This window comes from Larus michahellis, chromosome 2 (assembly GCF_964199755.1).
Source record: "Larus michahellis chromosome 2, bLarMic1.1, whole genome shotgun sequence".
NCBI lineage: Eukaryota > Metazoa > Chordata > Aves > Charadriiformes > Laridae > Larus > Larus michahellis.
Window position 1 is genome coordinate 147,711,941 of NC_133897.1, and position 16,084 is coordinate 147,728,024.

Here is a 16,084-nt window from a genome sequence, read left to right on the forward strand (position 1 = left end):
GTAAAAGATTATGATTACTCTTGAAAACTAAATTCACAGTGTGAAAAAATAAGCTCCTGCATCCCAGCCTAATGAGTCTCTGCCCTGAGCTGAGATTCTCAAGGCAAATGCCTTTGAGAAGGCACAGAATCAGAGCCCATCTCTGATTATTTCTCTTGAACTGGAATTTGGATACTGAGGGGCTGAGATTCCAGTTCTTGCTGTGTTTCAGAATCAAGTATGAATTAAAAAATTTCACTAACAAGATGGCATGGTCAGCTGTACTTCGCTTCCTTAAACATTTGCTTTGGACCAATATATTAAATTTGATTACCCCATTGTCCTTTTTCAGCAGGCATCTGCCGTTTTTCATTGTAGGGAATGGGCGATATCGGGAGAAATGAGGCAGATATTTATTCTTTTAATTCTTACTGAAAGAGCCTTGTAGCTGTCCATTTTGTATGGTCCTTAGTAGAACACTCATCACAGTAGTGTTCGAGTAGCTCACATTCATTCCTGTATCTCTGTAGGTGGAAGAACGCTTTGTTATCTTGATTTTATGGACTGGAAATCAATGGATCATTGTCAGGACAAAACTTAGCATTCAGATGCCTTGTATTTTGAGCTCATTGCTCATTACTGTTATGGGAAGAACTGAAGATTCACACTTCAGTTAACTTTCATTATAATTGTTAGATTTCAGTTGGGGGTCACTTGCCAAAATTTTGGTTGAAGTAATGTTCTATTCAGACACAAAGCATTTAAACAAAGCAATAGATCTAATTTTTTCCTGCATTCAGTTCACTTCAGTCTAACCCCCAGGCTTGCTTCTTTGACTTTGTGTGTGCTAGTCTTCTTCCTTTGGTCCGCTATGGGTCTTGTAAGATTTTGAAAAAATCAAAATATTCTAAATTCTCAAACTATGATACCCATCTGACTCTCTTCTATTAGCACTACTAGCATTTGTTCATTCCTGTATGTGGACTTCATACCCCTTTCGCTATGTTCAAAGCTCTCCTAAATATGCTCTTTTTATGATTTATCTCTGCTAGCAGATGAAGTAACCAAGACATTGTACAAGGCCAGAGCCGGGAACAGGGCCTGAAGTCTCCAGTGTGGAATATCTGCCTTTGTTATACAGTGTTTGAGAAAGAACAATCCACACCAGTACATCCTTGTGCCGTCTCTGCCTGCTAGTTCTCCTGATGAGTGCCTTTAAGCCAGGGAAAGAACTGGAGAGTCTTGACATCCACCATACCCAGTTTCCTGGTTACACAACAGTTCTGAAAGTGTTTATTATGAGAATAGACAGCTTCCACGGAAGTGAAAAAGTGCATGAATGTTGCAGAGTCAACTATTTTACTATGCCTGTCATAGACGAGATAGCTCCCATTCCTCAATGTACCCAAGCTGTGAAGATGAGGTCAATGGTCACTTTGATCTTCTGCTACACTGTGGATTGGTAACTCAACCTATGGCTTAGAGTAAGATGTTACCTGGAATGCTTCCTTGTCTTGTTCAGAGCCACTTAGAATTTAGTATGAAAGCTGCAGCTGCCAGTGAGAGGACTATGGCTTTGCCTGTAGTGTAATACTGGCTCAAGAACTTTTCTCATCATTAGATAAAGGTTGGGACAATTTTTGTAGCTGAGGAAGTTGTATCCAAAGTTGTCTTTGCATTCACCTATTTATTTAGTTCCATGTCTTCCCACATGATGTTGATTGCATGTGACAGTTTTTGGAGAGAAGAGGGAAAGATTTGATGGTTGTAAAGGACACTTTAGTAAAAGACTGTGAAGGGTCCTATTGAAGTCCTTTTATTCTCCCTAGAAATAGGCAAACTCCTACTAAGTTCTTGGTGTGTGCAGTACCTGCAATTAAAGAAAAAGTGCAGTAAGGTTTTTGCCTTTCTCCCATTGCGACACTCTTACACTTGAAAATGTATGAAGGCCAGGGAGGAGGGGATTTTTGTAGTATCAACCTCTGCAGCTTCTGACTTTACTAAAAGCAATAATAAATTGCTTATACTTTGCTTATAAAAGAAAGGATGTTGCAAAAACAAACAAAAAAGAAAATTGTAAGAGTCTGATCTTAAGAACACAGTCATGTATGAAATGTGGAAGCCATTTTTTGCATAGGATCTCATTTGAGAACAAGGAAAAAGAAAAGATGCTGAATTGTGACAGACAAACAGTTAAATGCTATAACTGTTTTCATTGAGACATGTAGTTTGCCAAAGTTGTTATTCCCAAAGCATATCATACTTGCCAGTACTTTATTGGATTTGACAGAGGATGATCTAAAAAAAAAAAAAGGCAGGAACAGCAATGTCACCCTAAAAAGTCATTAACTGCTTGTGTTGTTTACAGTGTCTAGCTGTGAGCATAGCCAGTCCTACATTTGCAAAAACCTGTGGTATCTCTTTATTTCGAAAAATCAGTTCTAGAAATGGGAATTAAAAATCACAGTCCATTATGAAATGTATGGTAATAAATGTTAATAGTGTAATTCTTTGTATTTGCAGTATTACTAATTAAGATTTCATTTTAAGCTAATTTTATTTTCTTTTGATAGATACTAATAGTCCAAATTTACTTGCATAATAGTAAGCAGCAACAGAAGAATACGGAGGATAAAATTATTTCTAATCACAGTAAAATAATTAAAATATCATCATAGAGTTTTTTAAAATGACAGATTCGAGTAATACAATATTCTAATCATAATAAATTTATTATAGCTTATTCAAGGCGTTGCTTTTTTATAAATCCTTGGCTTAGGCAAGGACTGCAGTTCTTACAGCACAGCAAAGATGCTCTGTGGTATTTTGTCTGTGCTGAACAGACACAGGCAGAAAAGAAGAATGTTTTGGGGAGTTCTAAGAAAAATTTGCTGAGCAGTGTTTCAAGGGACTAATGGGTGCGTTTACAAGCATTCACTGCCATATTTAAATCAGGAGAATGATCCTTCTGTTGTTCAAAAGTCAGCTGGCCACATCTGTTAAGGTCATTGTGATGACACCTGCACCAGCTGGATCCCACAACTGTTTTTGTCACATCTGAGTCCCGTACAGAGGTAGCAAGAACGCATGATGAGGAAAAGAGGCAGCCTCTGCCCTTGCTTTTCTCTCCTTTACCATAAAAGGCAAAAAAAGTTTCTTCCTTAACAGTAATATCTGAATAATGGGAATCCCCTGGAACTTAATTTCAACAAGTTTCTGACATTTTTAATTTAAAATAAAAAAAAAAAAAGAAAATAGTTTATGTAATTTTCATATTTCTTGTTATGTTTCCCTGTGAAAGGCTTTTAGTTTCACACTCTGCAGAGATGAATAAGTAGTTCATGAGTGAGGTCCGTAAGTCTGTGAAGAGGACAAAAAATGGAGAGAGCCTGATACGCGGAGTCATAAGGCAAATGTGAAAAGACTTTTATTTGAAGGGTTGTGTTAATCTGGATTAATTATGTTATCAAATAAGGCACACACCTAAGGAAATGAGCAACTGAAGCAAGGGAGAAGAGGATGTTTTAAAAATGGCTGCGCAAGTATCCTACAAAATTCTATCTCAACTCACTTGGTGGCTTTTGAAGCATTTTACTTTGTTATCCTGGTATATGTGTAGCAAGAATGAGTTATTAGCCTCATTTGGAGCACTATAGTTTCAGAGTTTACATCAGAAATGGGCAACTGCTATTCTGTGAATATAGTACTTCTACCTGGAGAAGAGAATGGTGGTCCAGGCTCATCTACGCTATTTGTTTGCTTCTGAAAAGCTCTTGGTGTGAGCTACGCAAGTTACACGGGCTGAAAGACTGTATTATGCAATGAGAGTCTCCATAATGTAGGACCTAGTTCAATTTATGAGGTGAAATTCCCTGCTGGTTTTGCTGGTGTTAAGTGTTATGATACTCTTCTCCTCTCCTCTCAACTTTCCAGAAATCTAAAGATGAACAACTAAAGGATGTGAGGAAATTTTCCTTAAAACGTTGTGAAAAATACGGACCTTTTGCTTAAACTCATTCTGGAAATATTTACCCTCAGGAGATATATTTTTGGATAATTGTGATCATATAAAAACAGGAGACTGAGATTAAATCCCTTATGTAACTTTTATTACAGCTTCAGCTACCATGAAGGCTATAATTATGGGAGTAGTTCATGTTGCCTGTGGAAAGGTCCCTGAGCAACATGCTTATTTATGTATTCAGCTAAATGAAATAATTACAGAGCTAACATCAACCAACTGTTCTTTCGTGGAACCTTCTTCCATTATTCTCTATTCTTTTGAAATCATGAAGACGCTGAAAATTACAATTAAGCGTAATTAAGCGAAAAACTACCTTTTATCATTAGGCTTCGCAATTAATTTTGGAATGTGAATGTATCTATCTCTCTCTCTATATATAACTTCAGCAATCTTACCCATATATCTCCACAACATTTTACTAACCATATTGGTTCTCTTTGAAGAACATCCTTAGGCAAATTCTATTCAAAGGTTTCCATCCAGTTTGTGTACATAGACATGAGCAGTCCTGAACGGATGTTAGGGAGACTTTTTTTTTTGTTTTAATCGTATAATAAAATTTAATGTTTGTTTGCTAAGTAGATTTTTATAAATCCTTGTCATTTACTAAGAATGAGTATAACAGAGCTAGGAAAAGGCAAAACTACAACCCTAGAAATTACTGAAGAAAAATCAAGTCCTATATTTCTCAATTTTGGCACTGAAAATTGTTCAGAACATTGCAGAGTTTTTACTTCTATGTCTGTATATCGGCAGCTCATTTTAAAAGAGGGTAGTTGTAGCATCGACTTCATATGCAGACAGGCCACAAAGAAAAATTCCTTTAATTTAGCCCTGACTCCTGCAGAATTAACATACTCTGAGAGCACCAGAGAAATACTCTCAGGAAACAAATAATTTTGTATTTAGATCTGCATTTAGATTACGTTCAGTAACTAATGAAATGGGTCATTAACTGAAGAAACAAAGATATTGATTAGTTACTTATTTAGTCTACACCTTTTGTTCTGTGCACAGATGATGACTGTGGTCCAGGGGGATGGGGGGAGTTTGCCATCATATTATGGCAGATTATACATTAATACATATGTGTAGGGACTAAATTAATGCTCCATGGCATTATACAGACACTAAATAAGGTTGATGGTGCTAAGGTGTCTCAAAAACCAAACACGATCAGTGGTATTTTATTTTTTCACATCTGCTCTTTAAACTGTAAAACAGGTATAATGGATCATTGCTCTAAACCAATTTGATTATATAGCATCACGCTGTCAGGCCTGTGCATAGAAGGTATGAAACTAGATTAGACAGCTCTGGAATCCACTGGAGTTTCATTTTCAGGTTTTCTGTTTCTCTTTAAGGAGGTAATTAATTTCCTTCAAAGAAGGTGCTTTGACAAAAATAACATGTAACCAAACTCTAAACAATAGGTGTTTTTGCATATACCAAATTACTTTCTTCATTGTGACTATTAAAGGGGAGATCAATAATTAATGATCCAATTACTAGTTCAGAGAGGCTTTTATTGCAGTGTCAAGGTGATGAAAAACCCCCTCGTGCTGCTTTTTTTTGCTGCCTCTGCAGCTTACTGAATCAGCAGCTGCACTGCATGCTTCTAGACCCCTTACGGCATGTGTGCTGCCAGGGATGGATGATACTTTGGATTTACAGCTGTGATTAAGATCTTCTTAAATCATTTTAACAGTGAAGTGAGCCTATGTCGTGTCTGCTGCAGTTTAGAAATCAGTTTTGAGAAGGTAGCAGGTTGAATTAGTTAAAAATTATACCTGTTTAGAGAATTCCACGTGTGACATGTTAGATCAGCTTTAAAGAAAAAAACTGCTATGATTTGTAATGCAATGCCATATTTCCTTATTACAAATAGTTTAATATTAAACTGGTGACGTATACCACAGTAGCTGTATTTCCCTCTTGATAGGTAGCGTTTTAAAACTTGCCTATGACTTTCTGCGTAAAGCAAACTGAGAATTACAGACAAGAAAATGAGTCATCTTAACTTGTGAGTGGTGGTTTGCTATTCAAAATGCCTAGTTGATCAAGTATGTAATACAGAAGATTTTGTTTTTAAGGCTATTCTTATTTCTATTCTAAAATGTGCGTTTCCTCATCAGTGAATTTAGAGTCCTTTTCTGAGCTCACTGAGGGCTTGTAATGAATTACTGGGAATACCATGCTCAGAAATGTGGACTGGAGCTTTTTTTATGTTACCCCTTCCCTCCAGCTGTCCTTATAGGGCAACAGCTATGTCCAAGGGTAAAAGTGGAGGATATTTTTTCCTCACAAACAAAACCTAATAACGGAACAGAAAAAAACAATGATGAACTGGAACTTGGATATGGTTTGATTGTTTTAAAAGGTTGTTTCACTTCAAAATTTTAAATATTTCTATTTTTAAATGATACATAATTTTTATTTGTATTGTATTATTCTGTTAGGTACACACATATATTATTTGTTCATCGGTTATCTCATACTGAAAATCACAAGATGAGTATTTCTTAATAGCATTTTTTGGTAGCAAGATGTCAGGAATCCTGACTGGAAGTAATAGAGAGAAAGGAAAAGAGATGTGATCGATGAAATAACTGGCTGATCCTCAACCATAATATATGGGTGGCTGTTGGGCTGATGATGGAAATTGATTCTAGATAATGATGTGCCTATGATAGGAAGCATCTCTATATTAGTAGTGTCTCCTTTCATTAGGGTTATCTCTATGTGACTTTGGGGATAAAAATATAGAAAGCTATTATGAATTAATATATTTATGTTTCTTTAAGCCAAGAAGATTTTTCTTTCCTTCCTGACACGTTCACTATTTCAGCTTTACTTATGGTTGATTGTTCTCTTGATGAAATTAATATAGCTTTGTCACAAGTACAACTGACATGCTATGTTTATTTTCTTGTTTGTGAATCTGACATCACATCTCATAAGAATCCGTTCCCTTGCTGTCTTTATGGTCTCCTGTTGTCTTCACTTTGGAAATTTGAGGCTTGCTTAGTAATTAAGATATACTGATTCAAAGTAGCTTAGGGTTATTTTCTGTAATAATTAGTGTTGACATCAAAGCACTAAAGCTTGAAAGTAAATAAGTGCACAATATATGGGTTTAGTTTTTCTGTATTTTTTTCTGTTGATAATAAGTATTAGAAGGATCTATGCATATGTATACATGTTGAGAAAATAAATATAGGTTTTTATTATTTGCACTGGCTGCAGCTGTTCCAGGAGCCTTAAATGTATTATTTTTTAAAAAATATTGGTATAGACTGTCAGCGGATGCCCATTTCTGAAAGAAGTTAAATTGCTCCTGGTTAAACACTGCCTCTCAAAGGCAGAGAGCTCATATGTCCAGCCAAAATGTCCAAATAGAAAGAGATACACATTTAGGATTCAGTGCATGTGCGGTAAATCCTATGCCCCTGAGACTTCCAGGTGCCAGGCAGCCTTGTTGGAGCTACTCTGACAGTCATTTTGCCAAAGTCACAACTTCAGGATGTAAAAAGAGTGTGCATCTGTGGAAAGCTGAATATAGAGCAAGCCAGCACAAAGTGAACTGCATGAGTAGATATGTACGCTAATGCTAAATAGAGTTTTCCTGAAGCTACTTATTTCTTCAGTTTAACCAAGCCTCCTTCGGTGAGTGTAAATAAAATGGTAACGACAAGAAACATCTAACCGAAATAGGTATCACAAGCACACAAGACCCAAACCTGTTTCTTAAACATTGCAGCTGTTTCTCAAAATTTTTCACAGTGCTCCAGTTATGAACTGAGTTCTCTTCCAGGGTGCTAAATGGCTTGTTTCCGACTGGCTTGCCAGGCTTTACTGTTGCCTTGCTGTTGGCAGCAAGGCAGTTGAATTTGCCTGGACTGTTTTCAAAGTCTGAGGAAGGAATTTGTTGTGCATGTGCAGAGCGGCTCCCAGGTGTGCAGCAGCTCCTACACATCCTAGAGCCGTGGATCTCCTGCGCTGCTGTGACAGTGCTGTGCTTCCTTAGCAGTCGTTTTCCAAGGGAGCTCATTTTTCTGAGCCAGCGATTTGGGAAACATAGGGGGTTTTCTTACCTTCCAGACACCGGTTATTTCATACGTGTGTTATATCCAAGAGCTTGTTAAATTTCAGTGGACTATTCTGTGAAGAAAGGTAGGCTCGTTCAGGACACCTAACTAACTAGGCTATCTACTTTCAGTTGATGGGAAAATCGTTACAGTGTTACAGAAGACTGAGTGCTGAAACAAAGGCCAGATAGGGGATTCTTTAATTGCATTAGTAGGTTTTATTCTCCCCTGCATTACTAATAGTGCTTGTTTCCTTTTTAAACCGGTCCCTCATTCAGGTGTAGGCAAGCTGGTATTGCTGATGCTGGTTCTAAGCCTGAGACGGTGAAGAACTTGCAATGAAGCTGTCAGTTGGAACTCCAGGGTGGAGGGATGTGTGGTAAAGACAGATCAGCAAGGAAGTTGTGTGAGGTCAGCTCATGAACATATGTATGGTCTTTGTGCATGTGAACAGGGAAGAAAAAAGGCATATCCTGTAAGAAGGGTCTGAAAATTTAGATTATTTAGAATAGTGATTAAAAAGTAGCAAATTGCTTTTGATTACTTACTACTGGGCATGATCCAGAAATACTGTCTTATCTAAGTTTTCCAAAGTGTGTTTTCCTTTGTATTCTCCTGAAGGAATTTCCTTTTCCAGGCATAGGCTCAAAACTTCGCACAGAGAGAAGAGAAAGAAGAAGTGGAAAAGTGAAAATGCCAGAAGTAGGGCCTAACATGTAATTTGGAGTAAACATCTTCCTAAGACAAAGTCTTAAAGGCAAGAGAGAAATCCATAGGATATCATGCTTAATTAGTTCCAGGTTTCCCTGATCTTGGTAGAAGTAGAGTAACAGGGAACATACAACAAAGGTGTGCAAGTTCCCAGTGTAAAATGTCTGGCTGTTTCCAACGACTTCTTAACAGTACTGGTCTATTTTCTTGGTGGCCCAGAGTGTGAGTTTGTGTACTGGACCACATGATAGAGGCCATGGTGTGACATACAGGGTCACACTCCAGATGTTATATGAGAGGCACGCCTGTAAGTGTATGAGGTCATCTAGTAGGAGGTCTAGGATGCTGTGACGGGAAGCATCTCTTCCAGTGGGAGTCTGTTGAGTGTGGACTTCCATTAAGAAATTGTGGGATTTCTTTTATTTTTTTGGCTCGAGCTCACTGGTTTTAATATGCAGTAGCTTTCTACTGGAAGTAGCCAATTTATCATACAAGTATGTTTGCCATATTGATATGCTTGCTTTCAATTTATTTCAAGGAAAGACATTTATCAAAATATATTTGACTAATAGACTAAGCCTGATTTTATTTTAGAAAAATGCAATTTTGAAGAAATTATTTCCTGTAATTTAAATCCTTCCAGCAAAACATACCCAAGTAAATATTCTTCTATCAGTGATGCTAAGTCTCAGTTCCAGAAAGAGAGCCAGAATAAAACAGTCCCGCTGAAGCCCTTTTACCCTTTACATTAAATATTTCATTCTGTTAAGAGTAACACCCTTTCTGTTGAGCACTACTAGTAGTAGTTGAATACAAGGCTACATGTCGTTTGAAGGTAAACCAGCGTCTTCAATTTTAATAACATTTTCCCCTAAACAGTATCACTCCAAAAAAAAAGACCTTTTTAAATTCTTAATGACCAACTCATGTAGACAGGGAAGTTTCTTTGGTGCCATTATCTCTAGTCAATGCCCGCATGCTCTCCATGTGATCATTCCTGACACATCGGTATGCATTATTATGTGCTCCTCCCTCCTCCAATTCATCCTCTCACCTGCCTTGTGGATGCAGCACTCTGCTGTTTAGAATCTTCTTCCAGCTGTGTAGCTTCTCTTTTTTGTTTTTCTTTCTTGTCCATAACGGATGGGTTTACGAATATTCAGCAATAACAAGGGCAGTTACACAAGGTCACACAAAATCCCTCTTAGACCCTTTATCACATGTAGTGGCCCTATAAATCTGCAGATCCATATATCAGAGCTGTCTACTAAATGTAGACATCCACAAGCTAGGCATCTACACCCAAGCTAATCATCTTGACTTCTTTTGCAGTCACTGAAGAAAAACAGAGGCTTCTTGAGTACAATTCATTAATCCTTAAAGTGGATGTATAAAATAAGTCAGATGAATGGAGCAAAGAGTAACTGCTTTAGATACAGAAATCTAAAACTCCCTGAGATGAGTTCTGGGTGTCTCTGCTTTTCAGACGAGGGACGCTTTTCCTGCTTATTACAACATCTGCTACTATTCTGATCTCCAAATCAGAAGTCTCTGATGAATTGTGCATAATGATTTTCTTAGTGCTTATGACTGTCAAGTTCGTGTGCAGAAGTGTGATCGCACTACTTAATCTTTGACTTACTCTTAAGAACCACAGCATTGAATCTCACAAGTGGGTCAAGGCCTGCTTTCTAGAAGATCTGATAAAAGATCTAGGTCTTTTGCATTTATTTACCTGGTTGCCCCCAGACTTCCCAGCTCCTAGTGGTAAGGCTCTGGAGGCCTTAGCGCAGGTGCCACCGATTTATGTAGTCAGGGCTAAGTGCAAACATCAGTGTGATCTACAGTTTCCTTTACACTAATGAAAACTGATACATTTTTCTCCTAATTACTGCATTTCTCTGTATCTCACATATTAAAAGTCAAGACTGTACTTCATAGCCTTTACATAAAGAACAGCTTCTCTTTTTTGTTTTGGTAGGACCAGATCCTTCAGACATTTTCCTAGGCTGCTGCATGTCAAAAGCTGACAAATTCATAGGAATAAGTATTTCCAAGCAAGAAATATTGAAAAGCATGGTAGGATGTTTCAAAGCCTGCTGTAAGACCTGCAAGAAGAAGCTTCCTTATGTCATCAGTGCTCAAACTATGTTAGTGACGCTGTTGAAAAATATCTCTGTGCTTTATGTGTGCCAGGCAACTTTGCATTTGTTCCTGCACCAAATGCTAGCACGTCCCTGAAGTGTCCAGAGCTGACAAAGCAATTGTTTAAGCACTCGTATAATCACCTCCAGGCAATTCTGGCTGTGCAGCTCCTCTTTGGAGTCATACACTGTGTGTCAGTCTAGATGGATAGTACTGCAAACATAGAAAGTAACCTGTTTAAATCCAAGTTCTTCAATAGCTGTAGTCCACTTTACACTTCTCTCCAGAGCCCTTCTGGTACAGGGCTTCACTGGGAGCCTTGCAGTTAAGAGGAGGATCAAGTGACATGGGATGTGCTCTGCTCACTATAGCCTTAAAATCACCTGCCGAAAATCACCTTGGAGGGTGAATATACTCACTCGATTGTAAGGCTAAATCATTTGTAGCTTTGAGTAGTGACACATATGCACAATCACTGGCTCACGTGGTTAGTATGTAGTATGTATTCAGCATGCAGCATGTAGTCAGGTAGACTCCAAAGTTTGAAGAATTTAAAGTTACATGACCTGTCCTTTTTGACAGTGAGATTTGAATTTGAAGAAATGTTTTACTTGGTTCAAAGCAAGATGATGTTTTTAATTTACCAAGGGAGGAACTTTCCAGTTTAAATAAGTCCTGGTTTAGACAGAAAGGGCATGGCTTATCTATATATGTGAAGGTTTTGGGCACCTTAGAGCATCCCAGATGACTCTGTATGTGTAGAATAGCCAATTAAACCGAGCATCTTGTGTCTAAACTGTTTGGAAGATAAATGGTTTTGGACTTGACCATGAACTTGGGCAACACTCAAGAAAGAGTAGACACATCTGTGTAGGTTAGATTCAAATTACTTAATGCCTTTTAAAAGATACTTAATTACCATATTTCTGGGTGGGAAAGCTGTTCTAAGAAGCAAAAAATACATAATAAAACATTAAAGTCTAAGGAGAGTGGAAACTGACTGGAGTTCTTTTAAATAGACACTGTCATTCAAGGTTCTCACCGCTATGGGACATTCTTATTGCTGTGGGTTCCTGGGTGGGGAAGAAGAAAATCTTTTCCTCTGCATATTTGGTTTTGGCTAAAGAAAATGAGCAAAACATACCAAACATCATTAAGCTTACAAAGGTTTCAGCTTAACATCAGTTGTAGAGAAAGGCTAGGTCAGTGATGTGATTTCTCTCCAAATCTGATTTGTCCATGCAGGCTTTCCATATACACATAGACCCCACTGACATTAATAAGAGCAGACCTCACATATGTCCTTTCTCGTATCCAGCTGCACTCCTGAACTCATGAGGCATCTGAACGACATTAGCTAAGATTGTGTCTTGCTTAGTAATAGATTAGTTCCCTTTTCCATGAGAGATGGCTTTGATATTATATGATATTATAGCTTATATAATATATCAACGAGGTGACGTTTTTTCCTGAGTCATTTCTGCTGCACACCCTAAATGCACATATTCTTAATAAAGCATCTGCTATTGTGGAAGAGAAATATCTAAGAGACCAGCAAGTGCGTTCTCTGGTAGCCAGAATTAAAACTACGGTGTCTTTGTTATGGAAAGATTATGGTTTAACAACTTTTCTTGTAGGGAACAAAGAACTATGTGTCTTACATGTATTACTTTTAGTTTTACAAAATTTCACAAATCTTTTACCCAATCGAGATTTTAATATTTATAGAACTTGTACTGAAAAATTTGTGTCAAATGAGTTTACCAAGTCATTCACTCTGCCTCAAAAAAGTCTGGGTGTACTAAGCAATACATGTCTCTCACAGAAATGTAATATGCTACAGGGCTTCCAGACAGTCATCCTGGATATATTTTGAGAAGTTTAAATATTTTATTAATAATAGTTTGATTGAATTTTATTAACTTTTATAGTATTTAGACCTGTGATTTTGACGATAATGCAGCGTTAAGGGCAAAATCTAGATGATCTACGAGGGCTTTATCATTTCTAAGTTCTGTGACAATTTTTTTAAACATATAGCTACATATTCTAATGGCAAAAAGAATACTGATATGAACAAAACGGCCTTTGGATGGAGTTGTTGCTTATTTTGGAATTTTTGGTATTTAGTGTGAGACACAACTAAACTAAAATGAAAGGCAGCTTTCTACATTTTGACTGGAAAGGAGAGGAGAAAATAGTAGAGCAAGAAGTGGGAGTGCTTTGATCAGGCAACAGGCTCAGCTTTGCATGTGTTTCTCCGTGCAGGTTTAGGTTCAGGGTTTACCATTTGATAAAGATTAACTGTTGCTGCAAAATAACTGGATCTTTTGAAACGTAAGTAATTTCCATGTGCTAATGCCTCGGGTATGCTGGGCTAAATGTGTCTAATCTTGAACACATACAGTATGTGGATGCAACATACAGTAACACATGGGTGAGAGGACTCTTGCAAACCTTTTTAGCAAGCGGGAATCAGTTACAACTAAACTTTCTAACTTTCTAACTGAAAGTCGGTGTGTATGTTTCAAATGCGGGTGTGCATATGCCAGACTCTTAAGAGCCCCACACTGCTCAACAACTGCTCATATAAACACCTATAGGATGAACTTATATATACACAGCACAACCATACTGTAAAGTACAGTTACTGTAAAGCTAATGTGAGTCTTTGCATGTCTGTATGCACACATAGTGGACATGCAAGTAGCAAGTGAAGACTGGACCAGTTTTTCATGACCAGATATATGCACATTTACAGTGGGAATGTGTATATGGTCAGTACATCTCAGGGGCCTCAACTTTTAAATAACTTATTTTCCTATTTTTAAGAATTTATTTCCTACTTAGACACACAAGTGAAAGTTCAGTTTGATAGGAATCCTTGCTCTTGACAAGCTCATACAAAGCTGTGCAATTGATATGGGAAAAGACATGAATAGTAGAGCTGGCAAAGCCATGACCAGTTTCATAAAGTACAGGTAGAGTCCTGTGTTCACTGTAGAACAGCAAGGACATAACAGCTATACGCCTGGCTTCCTTTCTGGTGGCCTCTTTTGGATTATAAGTGATAGCCAAGATTGTTGCTGAGATTTTTAAAACCTTAAAAAAATGGCTGGTAATTTGCAGTGGTAGATTCTTAATTTCTAATGGTAGATACCTACATTTAAATTTAGTCATTTTGATATTAATACACCATTTCTCAGAAAGAGTCAGGAATGAGTATCAGTGAGAATGATCAGTTTTAACAGCTCCCATTATAAAGCCCATCATATTTCAGTGCCCTGCTCCTTGAATTAGATACCAAATGATAGGGGACGCAATTACAACATTTTAGTCAGACTTTGGGTTTGGGTACAGCAGTTGTATTGATGACACAGAAAATTACTGCTGGGAAAAAACAATATGGGGTCATGTTCATGGAATTAGAGCTGAGAGGTCATCATTACTATACTGAGATGAGTTTTTCTCATTTAAGATTGATTTTTTTAATATATTTTAAAACCAGGATTTGTAAAACAGACAATATGTAGACTGGAACTCTTGTTATCTTCTGGATATCTCTAAATGTATATTTATGCAGTAAAGGCTAGATTTTCATGAGCTCACTGATGATTTCACTCAGTTCCCCTGAAGCAATGTCTTTGGAGGCAGAGGTAAGACAGCACTGGAAATTCCATGGCAGAAGTACCCTTAGCAAAATGTTATTAGCTTTCAGAAGAATATTTCTTTTCCCTTTAGCAGGATAGCAACACTTTTATCTGTAATACAGTCAAGATGTTAACAGTCATGAGAAAACAGTTTCAGTGAGAATTTCCCATTTTAAAATATTATCTTCCTTTCAAGAATCAAGAAACACAGTTAGTACATTTAGAGCAGGCCTATTTATTACTTAGAAAATGTGAATTAATTAAAGCTTCAAAATAAAACTGTTTTTATGAAATCAAAGGATATTAAATATGCTACAGTATTTCTGCAAAATGTAAGGGACCAAGTTCAAAGTGTCTTTTTGAAAAGAAAACCATGGTATTTTGTACATTTCCTTCTTTAAAATAATGAGGCTTGATTATTTTTTTTTCCATATAGCATGCACAAGTCTATATATTAGGAGAAAACACGTGAAAATGATCATGTTTCTCATGGTACATGATATCCCTCTAAGGAGAATATTTTTTACTTTTCTGAAGCACGTATTAGCTTTTTGTAGCTTAGTTTTATGGGGCTGTATCTTCACATCCTCTCTGTAAAGTTTTCTAGACAAGTGTTAGGACCGTGATCAGACCTGTTGGTTATATTTCACCACCTTATTGATGCAGTTTCAGAGGAAGAGGTTGAGCAACGTCAAAGCAGGATCTGAAGTCCTGGAAACAGAAAAATGTCATTTGTGGTCTGTGCTAAAAAGAGCAGAACTACTTTGGTTTAGTGTTCCTTCTTTTTTTTTTTTTTTTTTAACCTGGTCTAGTGGGAGGTGTTCCTGCCCATGGCAGGTTGAAATTGGGTTGGAACTGGATGATCTTTAAGGTCCCTTCCAACCTAAACCATTCAAACCATTCTGTGATTCTATGATTCTTTTGGTCATGAAATTCAATAGGAAAGTCAATATTTTTCCCTGCATCAAAAATCCTGTATCAAAATACTTTGGAGCATGTAGTAACAAAATATTTTTCATGTAACATGTAGTAACAATGGTGAGGGAAAAAAAAAAGAGAAATCTAATAATGCAAAATGTGTGGGCATAATTTACAATTTAAATTACCTACATAAAAGAGAATGTTTTATTAAAATACGTGAGTCATTCTCCAGTTCTATGGACAGCAGCATTAACTTAGACCTTTTCTTTAAAACTGCTTTTTAAACCTTTCTTCCCACCACGTGTCTGCCATACAGGTTAAACTCTGGTTCTATAAACCACCTGTATATTTTGTCAAAAATCTACGCATTTATTCCCAGTTATGAGGTACTTGTACTTACTAGAATTCTTTCTGATATTTAACCAGTAGACATTTCTCTGGGAATTTCAAGCAAAGTTAATATGCTTTTTGTTCTAAAAGTAGTTTCTATGTTTGTTTTTCTTAACAATGGTATTTAACAGATCATTTAACCTTCTTTAAAACATCGTCTACTGTACAGTTGAATA

The 16,084-nt window shown here is 37.0% G+C and overlaps 1 protein-coding gene across 50 annotated transcripts in view; it reads left to right on the forward strand.

Moving 5' to 3' along the window:
- RIMS2 (regulating synaptic membrane exocytosis 2) overlaps positions 1 to 16,084 on the forward strand; it is a 503,494-nt gene that overhangs the window by 253,146 nt on the left and 234,264 nt on the right. The window lies entirely within an intron of this gene.